Source organism: Solanum pennellii, chromosome 10 (genome assembly GCF_001406875.1).
Source record: "Solanum pennellii chromosome 10, SPENNV200".
In the NCBI taxonomy this organism is placed as follows: domain Eukaryota; kingdom Viridiplantae; phylum Streptophyta; class Magnoliopsida; order Solanales; family Solanaceae; genus Solanum; species Solanum pennellii.
The window spans coordinates 13777023-13799402 of NC_028646.1; the positions used below are offsets into that span (position 1 = coordinate 13777023).

Consider the following 22380-nt stretch of genomic DNA (forward strand, 5'->3'; position numbering starts at 1 on the left):
GCTACTGTTCAAACATAGCCTGCTTTTGTACCTGCATACTGAAGAGGAAGGAGAAGCAAAAGAAGGGAAGACATAGCAGCTTTTTTCTGAGGTTTCAAACACGGCCAGACCCATAATAAGCAGGGAAACCACTGTCCGACCCATAACAAGTCTTACTAGGTGTGAAGAATGTGTATTTTTTGGCAAGTGCAAAGAGTTCACGCATCGGAAAAGATACATCTTTATACCAAGAAAAAACTATATTTTTCTTGTCGATCATCAACAATATAGCAACAATCTTCCCCATATTTTCCAGTTCAGAAATATAAAGATCCAATATGAGATGGAAGAGCTTTGCCATATATGTAGGCTACAAGTACAAAGGGATTTTTTATCTTGAGGATGTAATTTCTGATGCAACTAAGCTAACTCCACAAGGAGCTGAGCTTTGATGCAAGTTTTGCATTCTTGTAATCATCGCGGAGTTGAATAAACCTGAGTTTGCAGATAAAAGAAAGAATTCAGAAAATTATCTGCCTTAAACTTGTACAGCAGACAACCTTAAACAATATACAAGTCATTCAACCTTTTGTTACATTACTATTCAGAAAGAAAAAAATTAGTTATTAACAAAACCGAAGTGTGTTGGGAAAAACACGGATAAACACAAAAATATATATGGTAAAAGTAATGTAATAAAAATGGAAAAATAATGACACCAAGAATTTTACGTGGAAAACCCTTCTAAATAAGGGGAAAAACACCCCGGGTCAAGAGGAGCAACTGATATTACTATAGTAAGGAATTTTACACTGTGTAATCACGAATACAATACTCAAAGTCACTACCATACACTCAAAAGGAAAAACACTCTTTTGGTTTCCACCTTATTAAATATCGCTCACACTCTATTTTTCTTCATAGACTATTTTTCTTCTATAATCTATGGAATGCCTCACTTTGCTCTCAAAATGGTTTTTGTCTCTAACTTGGTGTGTTCTACAAATTAGCAAGAATTCTCTATTTATAGAAGGATAAAATCATGCCTATGTGACTAATGACATAGGTAAATATAGCAAAGTCAAAAATTGTTACAAATCTTACCAATTTGTCAACCACCAAATCTTTTATTTTCAACTCCAATTACTATTCTTTTTTAACAATTGCTTGTAGCAATGAATAGCTAAAGTTGACCAAAAATGGTATGGATTCAAGAAATCTCCCCCTCCAGTCCCATTTACTGGAAGAAGGTATCTTCATCTTCTTTAGAGAGAGCTCATACCCACAAGTTCTTTGAATAACTCAAACTTATCGTCTTGTTTAGCATATCTGAAGGATTTTCACTTGGGTGAATCTGTTTGATGTGAAATGATTCACTCTCCACTTCTTCACGAATCCAATGATATCTGACGTCGATGTGTTTTGTTCTTGCATGGTACATGGAGTTCTTACTCAAGTCTATTGCACTCTGGATGTCACAATAGACAATATACTCATCTGATTCAAACCAAGCTCTTGAAGAAATCGCTTTAGCCATATCATCTCATTGCCGGCTTCAGTAGCCGCAATATACCCAGTTTCAGTTGTAGATAGTGCAACACACTTCTGCAACTTCGACTTCCATGATATAGCTCCCCTGAAAATGTAATCAAATATCCAGTGGTTGATTTTCTGTTATCAAGGTCACCTGCCATATCAGCATCGGTATAGCCTTTCAGAATTGGATTTGATGCTCCAAAACACAAGCATTCATCTGAGCTTCCTCTAAGATACCTGAATATTCACTTCACAGCTTCCCAATGCTCCTTTCCTCGAATGTCGAGAAATCTGTTGACAATACCAACTGCGTGAGCAATATCAGGTCTAGTGCATATACCATTGCATACATTAGACTTCTGACGACGGAGGAATATGGAACTTTGGCCATGTTCTCTTTTTCCTCCCTAGCTGTAGGACACATCTCCTTGCTTAACTTCATATGACCAGCAAGAGGTGTACAAACAGGCTTAGCATTCTTCATATTGAAGCGCTCTAGTACACGTTCAATGTACTTCTTCTGGGATAAATAAATTTTCCTTTTATCTCTGAGACGAGTGATTCTCATGCCCAAAATTTGCTTGGCATGGCCCATGTCTTTCATAGAAAAAAACTTACACAACTCTTTCTTCAGCTCGTCAATCTTGGAAGTATTCTTGCCCACAATCAACATATCATCCACATACAGCAAAAGGATGATAAATCATTCTCAAAAAATTTTTTGCACAAATACACAATGATCTGAAGAAGTCTTTTTATTGTCTTTCTCCTCCATAACAGATTCTAACTTCTTGTACCACTGTCTAGGAGCTTGCTTTAGGCCATATAGACTCTTTCTGAGTTTGCACACAAAATTTTCTTTACCATCTACTTTGAAGCCCTCAAGTTGTTCCATATAAATCTCTTCTTCTAGATTACCGTGAAGGAAAGCCGTCTTCACATCCATCTACTGAATCTCTAAATTAGGACTAGCAGCCAAACCTAGAACCATGCGAATCGAGGACATTTTCACACCAAGAGAAAATATTTCGTCAAAGCCAATACTTAATTTGACCAGATCCCTAACAACCAATCTAGCTTTGTATCTGGGCTTCAAGTTGTGTTCTTCAACTTTAGCTTTGAACACCCATTTGTTCTTCAAAGCTCTCATGCCCTTAAGATATTTTACCAACTCATAAGTGTGGTTCTCATGCAGAGACTTCATGTCATCTTGCATGGCTTTAATCCATAGATCATTGTGATCATCTTCCATGGCCTCCTTATAACATTCAGGTTCTCCCCCGTCAGTGAGTAACACATACTCATTGGGTGAATAAAGGGAGGAAGGAAACCATTTTCTTTTGGACCTCCGAAGCGGAATATTTGATTCGTCCACAACTTCATGAGCAACATGATCATCAATAACAATATCATTGTTATTATCAACACTAACATGTTGATGAGATACATGATTCTTGGCGTCATAATGATTATCAAGCCCAACAACATCATGCACAGTTGTGTGAGGAACGTCATCATGATGAACTATACCATCAAAACTTGAAAATTCTACCTTCTCCGCTTTGTCAATATCTTCAATTGTTTGATTCTCCATGAAAATAATATCACGGTTTCTCAAAGATTCATATAGCCTGTAACCAAATTCATCAAGGTCATATCCAATGAATATGCACTGCCTTGTCTTGGCATCTAACTTTGACCTCTCATCTTTTTGCACATGTACAAAGGCTTGCAACCAAATACTCTCAAATGGTCATAGTAAACATCCTTACCATACAAACACTATTTGGTACATCACTTTGCAAAGCAACAACAGGAGATAGATTAATAACATGTGCAGCGGTCAATAAAGTCTCACCCCAAAATGAGTTCGGCAACTTTGCTTCAGAAAGCAAACATCTAACTATTTCCATCAAGGTCTTGTTCATCCTTTAAGTCAAACCATTAAGCTGAGGAGTCTTGGGAGGAGTCTTCTAGTGTCTAATACTTTGATGCTTGCAGTATTCGTCAAATGGTCCACAATATTCACCACCATTATCACTACGAATACATTTCAGTTTCTCTTTCAACTGAAGCCTGAAACTGCTTGAAGACATGTAACACTTGGTCCTTAAACTTCAAGACATAGACCCAAAGTTTTCTCGAGCAATCATCAATGAAAGTGACAAAGTAAAGTGCACCACCCAATGTCTTTGTCTTCATTGGACCACATAAATCAGAGTGCACTAACTCAAGCAACTCTGTCTTTCTCGAAGGAGGGTAGGACTTAAAGGAAACTCTATTTTGTTTACCAGCCAAGCAGTGCTCACATTTTTCTAATTTAGCACTTTGGAAATTTGACAATAATTTCTTCTTGGCTAGAACATTAAGTCCTTTCTCGCTAATGTGGCTAAGCCTCTTGTGCCATAATGTTGAAGAGCTATCGCTCTCAACCGCATTCACCATATCAACACAAGCAGAGGCCGTAGTCCAGTATAGACCACGACGTTTGTTACCACGAGCCACAACCAAGGAACCCTTAATGAGCTTCCATTTTCCATCACCGTTGGTACTAACATATCCTTCATCATCTAAAACACCAACAGAAATTAGGTGCAGACGAACATCAGGAGCATGTTTCACATTGTTCAAAACTAGTTTAGTTCCAACACTAGTTTCCAAACAAATTGTACCAATACCAACCACCCTAGAAACAATCTCATTACCCATACTCAAGGTTCCAAAATCACCAAGAGTATAGGAAGAGAAAATATCCTTCCTTTGTGTCACATGAGATGCGGCACCAGTGTCCACAACCCAGCTTGACTAATCACAAGCAATATTTATAATATCCTTCATCAAGGACAGTAACAAGATCTTTGATGGTAACAGTGGATTGGCAATTTTCATTGCCATCTTCTTTAGCTTTCTCTTTGATTTTGTTTTCCCTGTTCAACTTCCTGCAGAACTTCTTTGTGTGCCCTTTTCATGCCACAATGATAGCACTCAATATCCTTAAGTCTGCATCTGAATTTGCTCCTACTTTGTTCTCTGTACTGAGAACCACGAATTTTGTTTCTCCCCATGGGGCCAGTTATCAGGACATCCGACGAAGAAGACCCTTGACTTTTCTTCTCATCTCTTCATTCAAGACACTACTCTTGGCAGAATCTACAGAGATCTCACCATTCGGAGCAGAATTTGACAATGAAGTTCTAAATGTTTCCCAAGAGTCTGGTAGGTAATCAAGTAGTTGGTTCATGATCCCTTGAAAATTGTTCAGATGGTCTCGGAGAACCATCATGATACTTTAAATTCGACATCTGCTTTATTATGAACATTTTATTATTTCCAGTCTTCCGAGCATACAAACTTTCAAGATGCTCCCATAGGGTTCGAGCATGTGTCTCCCCAGAAATATGGTTCAACACATTATCGTCGGCCTATTGCCTAATGAATCCACAAACATGTATGTGCAACAGATTCCACTGTTCATCTGTTTTATTATCAGGTTTACAGTGGTAAATACTGGTTTGTAAAAGTTCTTGACATAAAGAAGATCTTCCATTTTCCCCTTCCGAATGACATAATTAACACCATTCAAAGTAACCATTCTACTTGTGTTGACTTCCATTGTTTTTCCCCAAAAAATATTGTTATCGCAAATCAAAGTAAATCTTTTCTGATGTGGAAGTTCAGACTGTGATGCAACCACAGAGCATACTCAGACTCTGATATCAGTTTGTCGGGAAAAACACGGATAAACACAAAAACATATATGGTAAAAGAAATGTAATAAAATGAGAAAATAATGAAACCAAGAATTTTACGTGGAAATCCCTTCTAAATAAGGGCAAAAAAAATACGGGTCAAGAGGAGCAACTGATATTACTATAGTAAGGAATTTTACACTGTGTAGTCATGAATACAATACTCAAAGTGACTGCTATACACTCAAGAAGAACAACACTTTTGGTTTCCACCTTACTAAAATATCGCTCACACTCTATTTTTCTTCATAAACTATTTTTCTTCTATAGTCTATGGAATACCTCACTTTGCTCTGAAAATGGTTTTTCTCTCTATCTTGGTGTGTTCTACAAATGAGCAAGAATGCTCTATTTATAGAAGGATAAAATCATGCATGTGTTACTAATGACATAGGTAAATATAGCAATGTCAAAAATGATTGCATCTCTTACCAATTTGTCAGTCACCAAATCTTTTATTTTCAACTCCAATTATTATTCCTTTTTAAAAATTGCGTATATCAATTGAATATCTAATGTTGACCAAAAAATGGGATGGATTCAACAAAGTAGACCTTTCACATGAACACATTCATAACACAAAAAAAGAACATGAATATGTAAACATCTTAGTCACCTTTGAGCATCTTTCTTAATGCTTGGAGTTCCCTCAAACAGCGGGCCTAGACTTTCAGGAGCAACAATAAACACATTCGCTATGCTGAAGCAAGAGTCAAAACAGGAAACATTAGAGGAAATTCAATTTTGTATGAGGCCTAAAATTTCGATAAACCATGCAACTTACATTCCAAGTTGTTCAAATTTCTCGTCAACCTGAGGGGCATTGAAACTACGAACAAACTCTCCATATTCTGTTATGTCACGCTTCAAACACAAGCCTCCACTGCAAAAGTCAGAGAGATTTCGGTAGATGAAGCAACTTTCAACAGATGTGCATTACAAATAGGGGAATTTACCTAAATGTCAAACCAGATACCAAGCACAAAATTTTACGTTTTATGTTTCTCTAACAATTTATAGATGTAAGTTTTAATCCAGAGTGCTTTCTGGATTATGTATATTGTCTTCTTTGAGACATCTGCTTCCTTTCTTTCTTGTTCTTTTCAGGACATTATGATGTCCCTCGAGTTATAAAAACTTATTCTAGGAGACCAAAATAAATAAGTAAGAAACTTAGTAACTTTCATGAGACAGTTACACATTTAATGGGTGGTTTTTCCTGTAGAAATAGGGGCACGACAGTGGAAAAAAAGATACTTAGAAAATAAAGGAATTTTGGGAGAGTTTCTAGTCTCTAGAATGTCTAGAAAGGTTGTGATCTTTATGATTATATGACTAAGTTCATTATTGTCTTAGGATGTGATTTATCATATTAGTAGTGTACTCGTGATTGTTGTAATATCAGTGAATCTAGTGTGAGACACCAGTATTTGTTCCTTTATTTTGTATTTCATCAGTAAGGTCTATCAAATTGGTATTAGAGCAATAACGTTCAGGGATGGTCAGTAGAATGGAGAGACGAGTTGAACAAGTAGAGACAAGTTTGACAGGGGTAAGAGAAGATATCAGAAAACTGGAAGGATGGTTTCAAGAAATGACAGAAACTCTTGCTAGAATCGAAGCACAAGGGAGAACTATGATGGCAGAAGAATCCCCTTCTCAAACCAGATCTTTCGGAAATCAAGAAGAGGGAAGCAATGTCAACTGGGTTGGAGAAAAAGATGGAAAGAAGTTCCAGAAATTACAACTACCAGTTTTGTAAGGAGAGGATCCTTTGGGATGGATTTTCAAAGTTGAGCGATATTTTACCGTGAATGAAATTACTGAAGCGGAAAGATTACAAGCAGTAGCTGTTTGTTTGGATGGAAAAGCCTTAAATTGGTATTATTGGATGGAATCTCGAAAACAAATGTTAACCTGGGAGGACTCAAAAGAGAGTCGTTGAACCGATTTCATCATTCTCAAAAAATCAATCAATATGTTGTCTTAATGGGGTTGAAGCAGGTTAGCACAGTTACTGTGTTTCGTGAAGAATTTGAAAATATCTCAGCAGGCATCTGATGGAATGTTATCTGGAGTATTTTTAAATGGACTAAAAGAGGAAATTTGAGGAAAAGTGATGTAGTTTCAGGCTCAAACCTTGAGGGAGATAACGGAGATGGCTCAAAAGGTGGAGGATCGAAATTATGTTTTGTAGGAAGTACAAGGTTTTAAATTTGATCAGGCAGAGGAAGTGCAAGTAATAAACCTGTTGGGTTTAGACCCAATTATCACCGAGTTGCAAACATTCTTGAATCTCGTGACTCAAGAGCCGGAGTAGCAAGTCGTAACACTGATTCACCAGTGCATACTACCACAAAGTCAACTAGCTTCAACGGGACTGCAGTAGCAAACTATAAAGGACAATTCAAAAGGTTGTCTTATTCAAAATTTGCCCGAAAAAGAGAGTTAGGGTTATGTTTCAGATGTGATGAAAAATTTGGCCCTAATCATCGTTGTAAAAATAGGAAGCTTAACCTATTGATTATCTCAGAGGCACCCAATACTGATGAAGACGAAACAGAGGAATTCTTTGAGTCTATAGGAGAAGATGTAGTTGAAGGGGAAATGAAAGGTACTATGATGGTGTTGAATATGAATTCAGTTGTGGGCCTTACAGGAGGTAGAACAATGAAACTTGTGGGGAAAATTCATGGACACGATGTGATAATTTTGGTCGATAGTGGAGCTACCCATAATTTTATATCATCCACCCTCGCTCATCATCTGCAATCACCTATTAAGAAGACCAAAGGATATGAAGTAACAATTGGTAATGGTCAGCAGGTTTGTGGGAGTGAAGTGTGCAAAAAGGTAAGGATAGACGTGCAAGGAGTCCAAATCAACCAACAATAATTTCTATTTGAATTGTGGGGAATTATGTAGTATTAGGGATGGAATGGTTAGCCACATTACGAAATATGAGGGTGAATTGGAAACTTTTTACCATGAAATCAAAGATATAGGAAGATTGGTGTCGCTTCGAGGGGGTCGGTCCAGAGATGGTTCGAACAGTAGTGTCACTGAAACCCATGACTAATTTCTTAACGAAAGGAAACCAAGGATTTCTGGTCGAGATGAATCAGGTAACAATAACAAAAGATGTAGCAGCTGTATTCATTAAGGAAGTGGTTAAATTGCATAGGTTTCCTAAGTCTATTGTGTCTAAGCGTGACCGTGTGTTCATAAGCCACTTTTGGAAGGAACTATTCAAGCTAGAAGGCACTACCTTAAGGTATAGCTCTTCTGATCATCCAGAAACTGATGGGCAAACAGAAGTTGTGAATAGGAGTTTAGAAACATATCTCCGTTGTATGGCAGGAGAAAATCCTAAAGAATGGTCCCACTGGTTATCTTGGGTTGAGTATTGGTTTAACACATCCTTTAATAGATCTGCAGGTATGACACCCTTTAAAGCATTATACGGAAGGGATCCATCATCAATTTTTCACATGAATGACACTACTTTTGCGGTTGAATAAGTAAATGAGCAGGGGCGTACTAGAAATCTGATCTTAACCGAACACGAAGAACATTTGTTACAAGCACAACAAAAAATGAATAATCAAGCTGATCGACATCGTAGAGAACTGACTTTTGAGAATGGTGAACTAGTATATCTCAAACTTCGGCCCTAAAAACTACGTTCTTTGGCTAAGAAGATCAATGAAAAACTCAGTCCCTGTTTTTATGGTCCTTACAAGATTCTGGAAAAGATTGGTCCCGTAGCTTATCGGTTGGAGTTACCAGTTGGAACACGCATTCATTTAATGTTTCATGTTTCACAGTTGAGATAGTGCTTGCTTCGAACTACTTCTGCTCAAAACCTACCTCCATTTCTTACCCAAGAATTGGAGCTTCAAGTTGAGCCTGAGGCAGTGAGACAGATCAGGAAGCTAATCAATGGAAAATTGGAATTGCTAATCAAGTGGAAGAACCTATCAGACTTTGAGAATACTTGGGAGGAATATGCAATCATCGATCAATAATTTCTGGACTTTCACCTAGAGGACAAGGTGATTCTTATAGGGAAGGGTAGTCATGAGACAAGGTACACATTTAATGGTTGGTTTTTCCTTTAGAAATAGGGGCAGGGCAGTGAAAAAGAAGGATACTCAGAAAATAACGGAAAGGAATTTTGGGAGAGTTTCTAGTCTCTCGAATTTCCAGAAAGGTTGTGATCTTTATGATTAAATAACTAAGTTCATTATTGTCTTAGGATGTGATTTATTATATTAGTAGCGTACTCGTGATTGTTGTAATATCAGTGAATCTAGTGTGAAATAGCAGTTCTTGTTCCTTTATAATTGTATTTCAGCAGTAAGGTCTATCACGTTATTGATCTATTCATATTCTAAAACATTGCCTTGCTTTAATATCTCCTCAGTCGAAGACTTTTACTTCTTGAAACTACAAGGACTTTATGCTTGTGCTGTCCCTTTAGATGAAAAAATTGATGCCCCAATTATCAGAGTGCATATAACTCAAAGTACATTTGATTTTATGCTCTAGAGCTAAAATCAAGCCTTTTATGTTCTCCATATATATGCACTGCTCACATTAATCCATATTTCATATAATCTAACACAAATAAGTCTTGTCATAACTTTCTCACGAATATGCTAACATTTTACTAAAAATAACTTTATTTTTATGATCTAGTGCAAAAAACAGCATTTTTATGTTTGTTTATACTTGCAATGCTCTCAGGAATCTATCTTTCCTGCAATTTGACCACAAAGAAAATGATTTTTTCAGTTTTGGATGTGAAGGGCAGGCTTAGGCTTATAAGGTCAAAGGCTTCATTTGTGAGGAAGTGAGAGGATGTGTGATCGATTTGTTTTTCCCTTCTAACTTATCTGTTGTGTGTCACATTGCGTTATTCATAGAGGAAGAAGGCCATGTCCTTGCTTGTTCGACAAAGTTAGGTCTTTTCTTGCTTATATGCCTACCATCATATACCACAATTATCTCAGAATTAGACATAAATGATGTGGCAATAGCTGCAATACCTGTACCAGTCACCCTTGATATATCTAGAAACTACTAAAATTTCTTCTGCTGCTGCTGCTACTAAATCGAATGAACTAGAGAAAGGAATTACCTAGAATTAAAAATGAACTTTTGCCAATGGTTAAGCAACCCCTTGTGCAAGCGATTCCCCTATAAGAACATTTTTAAAATAGACAAACATAATATCAATATAAGAAATTCTGGCAAAGAAAACTAAATACAGAATCAATAAGTTGCAGATAATTTAGACACCAATGAATAACCCGACACGACAGAAATACATAGCACTAAAATGGATGCAGAGACAAGTTTCAATTTCTTCCTACCATTTGCACAACAAATGTGTGTATGCACAAACTAACCATGTGTATATTCTTAGCAGATCAATATCATGGGTGGTTTTGTTAATTGGTGATCTTTGAGAGTTACAGGCTAGGACATGTGTAAAGGTAAATTCAGTTGATTATACAATTTCGAACAAGCTACCGAACAATTTCCAGAAACAGAACTCTCTGAAACTATAAAAATGACCGATTGGGTCAAGGATCAGTTATCGTGCGTCTAGAAACAGCATTAACCTGGAAATTACAAGAAGATAACTTTACCTAACAGATAAAAAAGAGAAGTGATAGATCTGATAGAATGCCTTTAAGAATACGAAGCGATGGTTTTCTTTGTCTCGATTGTAAATACTTTTGATAGCACTTTCTTGGTGCTATCTATAACACACTCAACCTTTCCTGGAAAAAAAGATACTTGAGAGAAGATTTCCGGCATCAAGGTTTTGGACGAAAAATAATAGTCACAGCAATAAGAACAGTAACATACCAGTTCAGTCAGGAAGGCTTGTTTGTTTAGCCCTTCCAGTCCTGTGAATGCCGACTCAAGCACACGGGAAAGGTATGCAACAGCACTGGTTGTAGATATATTATTAGTATACTGGTAAAATGAAACTAAATGATTGCCAAAAAAGACGTAAATTCCAAATATCTTAAAATATACTACGCCAGATATAAAGAGGAAAGCAATCAAAAGATCAACTGAAATTTCATACTTGGATATGTTCTTAATGTTTCAAGAATACATCTTTCTATAAAAAAGACTAACATATGTGCATCTTCTAATTAATATAGGGATTCACCATGCACAAGCACCTGTTGGCCGATGGTCAGGGATAATGCCATCATCAGGTGTTCGATAATCTGTTGCCTTTTGTTCAGTTGATAGTAGCCTTTCTACCTGAAAGCAGTCAAAGGGGAACATGATGTCAAACAAAATGTTTGGTTTTAGAGGACAGATGAAAGAGTTGGAAAACATTAAGTGGCTGGTAAAAGTGACCAATGAGATACTTTTCCTAGGGAGGATAAATGTCCCACATATAGAACTTATCAAGCCTATACAGAAGAATAAATATTCTAAATCATAAACCTCTGGTATGACAGTTTCAATGCACTGTTGAAGCCCCTTACAAGCAACACTCTCTGCACGTGACATAGCTGTTGCCATTTCTTCACTGGAAGCAGCATGAGCACCATCCACAGGAAGTAAACGCCGCGATATGGAGTTCACAAAATACTAAAGAAAACCAGGAGTTAAGTGCAATTGAGTTAAAGCTACATCTACATAAATTTAAATTGACTCCACTAGCATCAAAACAACCCACTTACTGCAAAATAGCCACACTGCTTCCACAACGTTGCACATATGCCATGAAAGATTTGAAACTGCTTTCACCAGCAGCAGCTGCATTTTCTGCCTATATAAAACCAATCATACAACAAGATAGCTGGTCGCTTAACATTTAGATGTATACAAAGTACAAAACTCTAGATCAAAAGAAAAGACTGGAATAATTACGGCAGAAGCAGCTGCTGCAGCAACTCTTCGGCTAACACTAGTTCCCAGCAAGTGTTTTTCCCTCAAGGCAGCAGCCTCAGTAAGGCCTTCTCTGGCTCTTTCAAGACCTCCTATTATTTATTGACTGACCTACAAAAGTATAGAGTGAGAAAAACAATTGTACCATAACTACTGTTACGCCTCTTTCCAAATTAGTAGGGTCTGGTAAAATGGAACCTCAACCACTCAGCTCTATTTTTCCTGTTTCATTACCCAATAATTTATCCTAAAGGGGTTATCAAATGACTAGTGATCCTCTAAACCATGTACTTATTTGTGCATCAAAATATAAATTCTACCCGAACTAAAATGATTCTTGTCAAACACCAGACCTGTTGTTAGTGAACCAAGGATGAGGACAACAATGTAAGTGTTCCACTAACAAACACCAGACTTGTTGTTAGTAAACCCAGGATGAGGACCCAATGTAAGTGTTCCACTAACAAACACCAGACCTGTTGTTAGTGAACCCAGGATGAGGACCCAATGTATGTGTTCCACTAACAATTCTATTCATTTTGTGGACATGTTGAGGCTTGGAGGCTAAACATTGCGTCCATATATAATTACAGATTTCATTAACATTCTGGAGAACTTACTTTTTAATTTGGTAAGTATCCTCTGCACGCATAGCACAACCTTGACATTTCTCTATTCCACTGAACCTACTTTAATTCTGTCATGCAACTTAATCTAGATGAATTGACTGCATATAGTCATCTCACTCCTTTCTTCTTGTGTTGGCTAACTTAGAGTCTATATGATTTTTGGTTACTTCTACTTTTCCTAAGACCATTACTCTTGAGTGCTTCTCCATGGTTCAAACTTTTGGTTTGACTTCGCTTGTTTAGGGCATTCGGCGATTAAAACAATAACTTCTGCAAATAACATACTCCATTGAATCCCATTTTGTATATTATTGATGCACTCATTCATAACTAGGGTAAAAAAGTAATGTTCAACCAAAGATTTTGGGAGATTTGCTCGTCTCCTCCCACTCTTATAACACCTGTCAAACTCTTTTATCCCACAATAAACCAAAATGATATTACCAAAGTTTAATGTAATTTAGCTTTCATCATCGGAGATGTTTCTATACAAATGCTAGATATTTCCACAGGCAAAAGCAAACAGTGAAAATAGAACTCCTTATTCTGCATTAGAGATATTGCTTACATGAATTCTAAACATGCAGAAGACTATAAATATATATATAGAGGCACACACACAAACACATATTTTGGATATATGTCACATAAGATATATATTGTACCTTCTATGAATTTCCTACTTGATTAATGCATGCTCCCAGTGACATGATGAAAGAACTAAAAGACGGCAACAATTGAAACAAACTATAAATGTAAAAGGAGGTGATGAACTTACTTGGTCCAGAAGGCATGTGAAAATAGGTTTAATGCTAGCAGCTAGTGCAGCAGGCTGTATATAAGAGGTATAATCAATTAGCTAATCCCTGTAGGTTTTTATCTACTAAAGTACAACAGTCAACAAATAGATCATCAAGTTAGGAGAATGTCCTAAAGACGTGTACCAGCGGCAGAAAACACTAAAAAAAGATAACTACAACATACTTGATTACTACAGGCCACATTGTAACTTTACTTGGTAAATATGGTATACATTATTGAACTTATATTGAATCTAGTGTCAGTGCCTTCAGTTTAAAACAAACAGTAATAAGTTGTCAAGGAGAAAAGATAAGGATCAGATGTAGGCATGAAGAAGAATTTCATGATGTATATTTTGGACCGTTTGGCTAGAAAGAGATCACATGTGTTTCACGACAAATCAGACTCCTGTTTTGCCAAAAGTTGGAAGTCTTTTTACATATAAAAGTTTTTTCTGTAGGATTACAGGTTGATGTGAAGGAATGGTTGTAAATGACATTGATACAGTACTTGATTTTGTCGATTGCCTACATTCTTAAGTGACAAATCTAGCTGTTTTGCATAAAATCAGAACAGTCTTGTTGCTAAGGTCTTCTGTATAATATTTATATTACTTACTAAAGAAAGTATGGAGAAGATTCTCACTCCCTCTGTATGTATGTCAACTATAGCTCTTCAACTATTCAACTAACCTGTCTATGCAATAAATAATTTACTACTGTGCTTAGGGAAATCTCCGCATACATGATATCCAAAGTAGAGGAACTTACGCAATCACTACCAACAGTCATATGGATAAACATCTTTTCAATCTAAATTCTAATCTGACTAGCCTAAAGCATCTTTTTAATAGAATAGGTCAAAAATTCTACTGGACATGAAAACGAACATGATGTGAATGAATCTACTCCGGCACAAGCCTTGATACAATAACTAGTTCCTTTTGGTTTTCCAGCCAAAGGAAAAAAACTGAGAGATGATGAAGGTACAGCTTCAGCAACATCTTGGAACATGTCATATATACCTGTAAGTAAAACAAACTGCATCTGGATATTGCTTCTTCGTTCCAACGAACAAACTCTGTTACCACAGTGACAGAAATTTCCGGGTTAGAAAGTACTATTGAAGCACCTTTTGGGCGTCCAATTGTCCCAGACGACTCAGAGCTGGATAGCTGACTTTCACTACGCAGTTCATCCATCTGCAAATTAAAACAAGAGGTCTGTTCAAAATTGTTCAAGAGAATGCCACCAGAATGATATGTTACAGGTGGAACACTTTCATAAACATATATAAGTTCAGAAAGTTGTTAGGCACCTATTGTTACAATAACATTGTGGACCTTCAATATTGTTTAACGCTCTCCAGAAGCAGGTAGCCTTGTCAGCTAGTATACCAAATTTCATGCAAGCTAAGTTTGATTTGGTAAGAGCCTATGTGGGGAAAATATTTTGCAATTTACATGGCACCTACTAGGTGCTTTGGAATAGAAATATTTCAAGGTTCCCTAGAACCAGAAAATTGACAACCAATAATTTCTTTACTTCATTTAGGAGTTCTGATTGTTTTCATTGTGGAAATAGCTTCTTCCAAAACTTCCTTGTTTTACCTAAGCAATAGAGAGAAAGGAGTGCCTTAAACAGAAACTAGAATGATGAGACAGTTCAGAAGAAGAAATTGTCACAAACCTTAGCTTTGTAAAGTTGTTTAAGAGAGGCTTGCTCGCACTCTATGTATATATCTTTATGTGGTAGAAACAATAATTTAGTCAAACCTGAACCAGAAGAAAATGGAGATCACAAATATAATTGACATAAACAAAGCCAGTCCAACAAATTATAAATGGAAATAGCCTATGGTCAAGACCATCTAGATTGACCTCGTGGTAAAAACAAAAGTGAGTATCTTCAAGAAACTGATTCTAGTACCCAAATGAACCATGGTAGTAAACCACAGTAAGTAACCTAACAGGACTAGAACGTTTTCTATAATATTTGGAACTGAAGTTAGATGTAGAAACAATCTTAGAAAATTACAACTAACATAACACTTCAAGATTTGATATAGACTCGCATGTATTTACTGTTTCTCTTAAACGGGTAAAGGAGAAAAACGAGTCTACAATATTAATTGATCATAAATATCGGAAGCAGTACATGCTTCAACGACGGAAAAGAGCAAAACTTGGGTGTTAAGACTTCTCATTTATTAAGAACCTGGCCTTTTAGCAATACCTAATACTCAAATTTCTTCAAGAATCTGTATTTCCCTCCCACTTTTGCTGAACACCCTGTCATCCTTTATCTCTTCTTTTTAATTTTCTCTCTACGTGAAGTGCATAATATGCCCATAATAGACAACTATTTATTTCTTCAGAACCTTGTCATTAACTGTCCTAGTTGACAGAGATTTCAGAATGAAGACTCATGAGGCTTATATCACGCATTTACATGTCTCTGTAAGGTAAATCCTTAAAATACCAGCATGTTCGCCAAATTAAGCAGTCATATGCAGATCTTGGCACATTCCACCTCTGTTTTATAGCACATTTATTACATTTTAAACAGCTATATTAAGGTAATAATGAGATGGCACAAAGGTTCATTTCATTTCTACCTTCAACATCCAAGTCACCACATCCGACACTTCGCAACTCCTTATCAAACTCTTGTGTCTTCTCATATGCGACAGCCAGCAATCTGAGATACTGAACATTCAAAGGCAACAAAAGAGTCAGCCAAAGGCCATATTTTCCTCTTCTAATAGAAATGAACAATCTCTGCAACATCACTTACTAATACAAGTCCGCCTTCTGCCATGGGAGGTGGGTTAACAAGAGATGGTTTCAGTAGGAGCTTCTCTAGAAATTTTGGAACACGATCCTCCAAGACACGCTGTTCATAACCTCAATCTATTACTTACCAGTCCCATAATTGCATTTTTTTGTGGAAACACTCACCCAGTAAGCACTTTACTGGAATGGAAAATATCAGGCAGACAAATTGGAGGATACTCAAGGCGATAGAAATTGTTTTTGTCTAAATTAACTGGTGCACGTCCACAGATATGTTAGTCTTTATATGCATATATTGTTAAAGCTCTGCGACGACAAGCCTGAACTAGCTTTCTTTTGCTGCTGCGGCACCATTATACAAACACAAGATAGAAAATAACTACCTCAAGCACACCATAAGTAGTTATCAACCATACCTGAACTAATATCGACATTACATCTTTAGGAGAAGGGAAAACTGCTGCTATAGTGGCTGCTTCTTTTCTACCGTGTCTGGAAGAAACATAATGTTTTAAAATTCAAAAGGCATGCATTTAGAAGAGAAATGCTGTTTTATAAACTTCAACCAAAATAACCTGCAATTTTTTTAAACATTGAAGAAAGGCCATGAGCAACATTGCTAGGGCTGGGTTGGGCACCCTCATCACCAAGGACCAATTTAGCATCTGCATTCATCACCGCAACATCAAACATGGGACGTAATCCCACGTAGTGTTGCATGGTACTGGTACCCCTGTTAAACTGCTTGGTGAACGAATATGTCAAATTATAAAGTGGTCTTTTCAATAGAAAACACCAAGAATCAGGTCCAAATTCCAGAGAAAAGATAAAAACCTTTCACGTTATCCCCTGTTTACAGGAAGTTTAATAGAGATTTAACATGAAGTACTTATGACAGGTCTACTGAAACAGCTTAATTTACCTGTGACAAAATTTTACCATATTCACCCATTGTAGACAAATCACGCTTCTGTGTAGCCGTATCAAATCGAGCTAATAATCTGTTTTCCAAGGCTAGCAAGTCCCTAAATAAGAAGACTACTTAGAATGTCCTTTAAAATGAAAAAACGAATATGACATCACAGGAAAGACATAAAATAAATGTCAACCAAGAGCACATTAGCTAGCTAAAACCATCAGAAGAAAACAAAAGCTAGGCGTCCAAACAGCGAATGTAAAAATTGAGGACTATGTTTAGTACGTCTTTAGATCTTAAAATGCAGTACTATGTGCCCATATCAAAAAATCCATTTGAGACTACAGAGAAATTACACAACAAATGTTTACTATGATCAATTTTTACAAGGTAAAACAGAACTAGCTACTTTTCCCCGAGAAACATTATGAAAATTAAAACGAGAAACCTGAGAATGAACTAAAGGTATTTGCAACTCTTTGCCCTTTTAAGGTATAGTCTTCTAATATGATATGTCGTATTTACATCATTGTGCAAAATTTTAGGAGGCAGAGCAATATGGTCATTGAAGGAGCTAGATCATAGCATTTTAGCATGCATTATTGCTCTTACTTAAACAACAGATGTTTAATTGGCCTCTTTCCTTGTTCTAATTATTCTTATGGATTCAGATGCACCAAATGAACATCCGTTTATCGCTTTATTAAGTTGTCCATACATCTTCCTAGATGAAAAAACAGTAAAGAGACATGAAAAAGAATAAGAGATCGATGTTACAAGTTTCAAAGATACTGTGCCTGTTCATTGGTCTGAGACGTGCTTCATGCTGGACTACACACAGCCTAAGGACCTCATGGCTCATAATTGAAAATCCTGTTGGTTTAAGTCTTGGGAACTTCTATTGATGTCAAACATGTTTTTCATACCAGACCAGAACATCATTGATGTCAAATAAAGATTAAAATTGAAAAGATTCCTCCCCCGTCCCAATTATATGACACTATTTCCTTTTTAGTTTAATCCCAAAAGGGACACCTTCTATATTTAGTAACAATTTGACTTGAAACGTATACCCTTAATGAGATGAGTCACACAAATATCTATGGCTTATTCTAGACAACACGTTTCAAAAGTCTTCGTTTCATTCTTAAGCTCCGGGTCCTATCAAACACCTTCCCATAAATTGAGACGGAGGGGGGGATAATTAGATGAAAATTTATTGTTTAGTGGTTCGATCTTCAAGATAGATCTCATGGGTAATAAAAGAGCAGGTCTTATTGCTTGGTGCCTGAAAGAAGAACTACCTAAGCAAGCAAAGCACTCAACCTGTTTTGCACCTAGAAATTTCTTAAGAAGTTTGTTGTAGAGTTGCCAGAAGGTTCTTAATGCTTCAGAACTTTCTACCAACAAATAACCTACTTCTGCTCTACTTTTTTTATCAACAAAAGTTCAATCATATATTATGCTCCTCTAAAACTTCAGATTCTCCATTTCTCGGGGTGGTAGTTTGTGAAAAACTAGCTAGTCAAGAAGAACAGAAGTTTCAAACACAGCTTTAGAATAAATCCATGAGGATCAGTAAAACATCAGTAGTTAAAGAAATAAGTAGTTCGCTGTTGTACCATTGCAGTACTCCTGGAGGTTTGTGATAGCAACTTCCAATCCTATATGTGAAGTTGCATTTCCAACAGCAGAGGAGACAGTTGTTTTTTGTCTTCCAATATCTTCATCAGCAAATGATCCTGCAAATTACTTAAATGTGATTATATCTGGGGAAAAATCATATTGTTACACAATTGAGGATGAAAACAGATTCTCTAAGGTGAAAGATATACAATTAATCACTCAAAGGCTTCTTTTTAAATGACAAAAAAAAGAAAATGTAAATGCAGGAACAAAAATTCTCTGTTGCCCCAATCCTCTAGACCAAGTACAGGAACCAGGATTAGATCATTGTTTTTAATGGTATAAAAAGGAGAAGCTAAATTAGTGGACGATTAAATGTCTTTGAATATCCTCGTCCATCGAAGGACTTGGTGAGAAGTTAATATTTTAGTGTACTTATTGACAATTAGAACCAAAACCATATGCAGTATCACCAATGGGAGATCAGACAGTTAATAAGAGAATAACTCAATAACCTGAAGCAACCCAGCGGTCAAGTTTCTCCGTCCGGTGTAACTCTCAGGAAATCCCACCACCCGTCCAAAAAAAGTAAAAAGACAGAAATGACCCAACCTTGTATCGAGTATTCCCATTTTGATGATTCTCCACAGGAAACTAGTAAAACATTTCAAAGTTATCAGAAAAAAAAAATGAACCTAAAATTTTAAGTTCTCTTAATTATTTTTGGTGATGACATGATAGTAGTTAGATGTTACTGAAGAATTTGAGAAGAACAGGCTTATTTTGTATGTCGGTATGCCTTTACATCCCATGGGTAGGTTTATTAATTCAATAAATCCTATAACTTATTCAGGGACGTCAATCAAAGGAAATATTATATTCCTATAACTACTAAAGGAAAAATAGTCGCCTAAAATCATGCTAATTGATTAACAGCATCAACACCTCGAAAGAAGCCAGAGGGACTGCTTAATCAGCTACTCTGAGGCAAGGTGAAACTGAAGAGTGTTAACCAACAATGGAAAATACGAGAAGGAGAGAAAGAGAGAAATTCAGAAGCGGTAAAATGAAAATGATATGCCTTAAATCCGTAGGTAATAAATAGTATAGTTAAATAACGGAAAAATATGATAATGGAGTAAACTCTTAAAATGATTGTGTCATGACAGCATATCCTAATTTGCACCAATTTGAGATAGATAAGTTGTCTGAGAGTCAGAAACACAGAGCTTTCTCAGGTTATAAATAGCTAAATGAGGAAGAATATTAATAATTGATAATTTTTTGAATGAAGGCATCTGATTCTTGGTGCAAGTGTAAAACGAAAATATTATACCGTTAATAATAACAATGGACAAAATATCCCCCTTATTTTTTGTTGGCAAAGAAAGATCAGACGGAAACTGGAAAGCAGAAGGAAAGGAAAAAAGTCAAGAGTGATAAGCAGGGTTATTACCTTTTGACCGGGTTGCAAGTTATCTAGTTTGACCTTAGAATAGTCAGCTCAACCAAAGATAATAAAACAAAAATTGGCAAAGAATTTTCACATTTACAGTTCTGAGAATATCCAAGGAATGGTAATGAGCATTAATTAATTTCTGGGCAATAGAAGCAGCTTCAGCGACACGGTTATCATCAATGAATAAAGGAGAAAGTTGTGTCAGGTCTCCTGCACTTCTATTGAACTCCATCAAGTACTGTTTGAGGGAAGTCAATTTATTCCATCAATTTTTTTATAAAGAACACAGACGAAAAAAAAAAAGATCCATGAGTGAAATGACTTTTAGATGGTTACAAGTTTACCTTTATGAGCTCTATCGTCTGACTAGCAGATTCTGTCTGAGTATCTGCACTCTGACAGGAAACAAAGGTTATTAATGTACAAACTCAGTAAAAAATAACTTGAAAAACAGATTTATCTGGAGAAATTGATTTTTTTAGAAGAAATGTCTTTCTATTGTCTGCTCATTCTTTTAATGGACGAAGCACACTTAAGTCTGGAGTACCAAACTTCCATTGAAGATCAAGAACCAAATGTTACTTTCTTACTTATGTTACAACAGAAACAATCAGATAAAAGTAAACTAATTTCTTGTAATTACACTAGCAAAGACCTAAACAGTCTAAGTAATTAAGAAGAGATAGCATTTACCTGCAAGTGATCTCCTATTTTGGCAGCAGTATGATCGACACTTGATATACGTGAATCCAGACGTGCAAAGCTACCAAACAAACCATCTACACTTTTTTCCAGCTGCACATTTTCTAATACTCATAAAGCTATGCTCAAGGCTTTCAGAAGATCAATGTGAATAAAGAAGCTCCATTTAACACCAAAGATACTAAAGACGATTACAAGTATAACATAAGCAAAAGATGGCAAATGAAAAACCAAATGTCTATCCTGCTTTACCGAGACAAATGTATTAAACATATCAAGTGCATTTTCACATCATAGGATGTCATTTAAACCAGGTCATCATTTCATTCTTCGATTATTCAATATTCAATTCTAGTTCCATGACCCCATGATCATCATCTCAAATAAAAAGAAAGTTTCGCATTAAACTAAATTATACAAAAACTACTGACTGACCTCAGCAAGTGTCTTACGGTGCTTCAAGTCTTGAACAGAAACTTCTTTTGTGAGATTGCTTAATTTTGCATCAACCTTAATAGCAAATCAGAGACAAAGGGGTTTTAGTTAAAAACTCTCGAGAATGAACAGTAGATATGACATAACGATATACCTGTCTTTTTTGTTCCACCAATTGTGAACTAGAATTCTTAAACAGAGATAACAAGGCATCAACTTCAGGAAACAATGGGCTTGAAAGTAACTTTCCTGCATTTGACATTGATGGTGCCCTCATATGCCCATTCGATATTCCATCAATGTTGCCATGACCTTCTAATGAATCTACTTCTTTTTCGAGACACGAAGGCAATACCTCAGTTACCAAATTACCAAACGTATCATCAAATGAAAAATCGCCCTGCATTAGACACACACATTCAACATGGCTATTTTAACAAATTACTACTATAATTATGTTGCATTGTAAATAATGATCATCACCTTGAAATCATCTACATCAAGAGCAAGTGGAGTACGGTTGGACTGTGCTCCGTCTCTAATCTCTTTCATGACTAGTACAAATATGGATTAAGAAAAATGTCAAAACCCCATTTCCAATTTTAATAATAACTAAACCTATAATTAGCCTATAAATACATATACACTACTATGTAAAAATCATTAAAATAACTTCATTTTTTATTCTTACCTTACTGAGTGTAATGTAATTCTTCTTCTTCAATAACAACAATTTCTACAGAGTAAAACAATGTGTAGAAATTAATTGAATCTACAAAAAAGTTACGAGTCTTGCGGTATTTCTAATACTATTTCAAAAAACCATT

The 22380-nt window shown here is 36.2% G+C and overlaps 1 pseudogene; it reads right to left on the minus strand.

Annotated features, from left to right (window-relative positions):
* Window positions 1–331: 331 nt before the first annotated feature.
* LOC107001958 lies at window positions 332–22105 on the minus strand (annotated as a pseudogene).
* Between the last annotated feature and the right edge of the window lie 275 nt (window positions 22106–22380).